The sequence below is a fragment of the Sinocyclocheilus anshuiensis genome, unplaced genomic scaffold (genome assembly GCF_001515605.1).
Source record: "Sinocyclocheilus anshuiensis isolate Anshui unplaced genomic scaffold, SAMN03320099.WGS_v1.1 scaffold446, whole genome shotgun sequence".
Taxonomy (NCBI): domain Eukaryota; kingdom Metazoa; phylum Chordata; class Actinopteri; order Cypriniformes; family Cyprinidae; genus Sinocyclocheilus; species Sinocyclocheilus anshuiensis.
Genome location: NW_015544247.1, coordinates 2,170,839 through 2,173,913, shown reverse-complemented (window position 1 = coordinate 2,173,913; position 3,075 = coordinate 2,170,839). Strand labels below are relative to the sequence as shown.

Genomic DNA, 3,075 nt, shown 5'->3' with positions numbered 1-3,075 from the left:
AGACAGAGAGAGAGAGAGAGAGAGAGAGAGAGAGAGAGAGAGAGATAAAGAGAGAGAGAGAGCAAACGAGAATGACCTACCTCTATCAATAAACAAAGTTAGAAACTGGAAAAAGCTGCACTCACAAGATGAATAATGCCTTTTATAGATTTACTCTTTTCATCAGAACGTCGTGTGAGGAACAAACTGGAAGAAGTTACGGAAAATCAAGACATATGCCGTCATTATTATTTTAAGTTGATTCAGTTCACAAAACTTGTTTGAAAGACTGATCTGGGATGCATTTCTCAGAAGCATTTTAAGCCAAAGTACATCATAGAGACAGTTGGTGCTAATGATTTATACAATCTACTAAAGGTGTAGTCACATTAGTGAAATTTCATCAAAATTTTGCAGGTAAAAAAGCCACTGTCAATAGCGTAGTGATGCATTGAGCAGCATCGCTCAAATAGAAGTCACTTTCAAACTAAACCGCTATTTGTCAGCCAGGCAAAATTTGTGTGACCAACTTACTAACAAAATCTGAATGGGGAACTTTTTCATCCATATGCGAAACTCACAAATGTGTGCTGTCAAACGATTAATGGCATCCAAAATAAAAAATGTTGTTTACATAATATATGTCTGTGTACTGTGTATATTTATTATGTATATATAAATACACACACAGTATATATTTTGAAAATATTTACATGTATTTAAATGTATATATTTATATTGTATATAAATATATTTAATATATAACCATAAAATATTTTTCTGAAATATATACATGTATGTGTGTGTATTTAAATAGGCTATACATGATAAATATACACAGTACACACACATATATTACGTAAACAAAAACTTTTATTTTGGATGTGATTAATTGCGATTAATCGTTTGACAGCACTAGTTTCTACAGAATCGACTGGATTTTGTCTGTGAAATTTCGCAGAGCAATGGTAAATGTGATTCACTATGAGCTCAGTTCACAGATTTGATTTAATCACAATGGTTAACAGCTCACAGGAAGAGATTATCAGTAAATAATAAATTGGATTAGTTGGCTTTGGTCCCGATACATTGCAACTGCATGGAAAAGGACAACCAGCAAAGTCTTCACAATATGTTTTTGTGTTCCAATAAAGAAAGAAATTCTTACAGGTTTGGAACAGCACGAGTGAAGACAGAATTTCCAAATTTGGAAGAACTATTCCTTTAACGTCTGCTTTTATTTTATATGTAGGTATAGAACACCCAACCGTGTGAATGGCAGCACACTGAAGCCACTAATGAAAAAAGCTCTAGGGCAGAAAAAAGCCCCTTGGACATAATCCCCTCGCTTTTAAATGCTCTCTGCCATATGTTCCTTCTCTCAGCCCCAACACTCGTCCCACACACTGAGAATTCACAACACGGTAACACCCTAAAACAATGAAGAAGACCAGCAACATGTCATATAAACATCAACCATTACCACTAATAAAACTTTTATAACAAGAAAGTGAAATTCACGCACTCTCATAATATTGCTAGCCAGAATCTCTGGGGTCTCATGGCAAAACGCCAACCTTTATTGATTTGTTTGGGCATTTTGAGCTAGTCAGGAGCCCTGCCATGGCCAAAAAACATTAGCATTTTGTGCTGAGGGGGAGAATAGGCAGTTAAATAAACAAATGCTAATGCAGACAGGCTCTGCAGATAGTCAAGGAGATAAAAGAGCAAGACGTGATAGCAGCGAGGACGTTCAACAGCCCCATCCTCCCAGACAGAGCTTCCTTACAGGGAGGTGATGAGGTCTTTCATCTTTCCCGGACTCCCCCCCGGGATAACATCACCCAACTATTGTGTCTCCGTTTATGGCCTTCTCTCTTACAGACAATCCCATCTCTCTCTCTGTCTGTCTGACTTACACATCTTTCTGACACTCTTTACACACACTACACTTCAAATAATGAAGAATTAGCTAGAAAATATCACAACTGTGACACATTTGTCCCCTCAATTTTACGTCAAATTGGCCCACCAAATGCCAATAGGGTTACTGACCTAACAAAAGCCAACCACTGGACATCAAAAACGTACTTTTTGATAAAAATTTCTATTTAAAATAAATGCTTTTGAACTTTCTATACATCAAAGAATCCTGAAAACACTGTATCACAGTTTTACAGAAATATTAAGCAGCACAACTGTTTTCAATATTGATAATAATGATAATGTTTCTTGAGCACCAAATCAGCATATTGGAATGATTTGTGAAGGATCATGTGACACTAAAGACTAGGGAAAATTCAGCTTTGCCATCACAGGAATAAATTACAATTTAAAATATATTAAAACACAAAGCTGTTATTTTAATTTGTAATAATCTCTCACAATATTACTGTTTTTACTACAATATTACTATTACTGTACACAATATTATTTTGATCAAATAAATGCAGACTTGGTGAGCATAAAGGACTTCTTTTAAATGCTAATTAAAAAAATATTACTGACGCCAAACTTTTTAATTGTAGTAGTGTATAAATAATATATAATTTTATCTACTATTTTAACTGTGGTATTTTGCAGAAAATATTCCTACCATTTAAAATTTTTCTTAAAGGTATAAAATTTCCCTTTTTAACAATCACAAAGTCTTATTCAGAAAATTGCAGTTCAACTAGGTGAAGAGATACACATAAAAATTACAGTGGTGCAAACCACATTACAGACATTTGGACAGACTCTCTCTATAAATGGGCATCTGAAGATTTGAAACAGAAAGAAAGCGCTACTTTCACTACTTTTTCCTTCTCTAAAGAGGATGGAAGAAGGGGGTGGATGGCTTTAAAGACTTTTAGCCTTGGGAGGTGTATGTGTAAGTGGGGGCTGGGGTCATTCCACGCTCCACACATACAATAAAACCAAGCAGATGACCAGTAGAAGAGCTGGAAACGGAGAGAGGAAACTTATTGAACGTTGTTGTTGAGCAGGGAGTGGGTGACACAGCAGGTCTCTGCTTCGCCTCTGCCCACTGCCTCTCTCTACTGGCACACACACACACACACACACACACACACACACACACACACCACACACACA

The 3,075-nt window shown here is 36.1% G+C and overlaps 1 protein-coding gene across 2 annotated transcripts in view; it reads right to left on the bottom strand.

The window, feature by feature from the left end:
* LOC107697724 (protein GREB1-like) overlaps nt 1-3,075 on the bottom strand; it is a 34,315-nt gene that overhangs the window by 28,617 nt on the left and 2,623 nt on the right. The gene's annotated exons all lie outside the window — the stretch shown is intronic.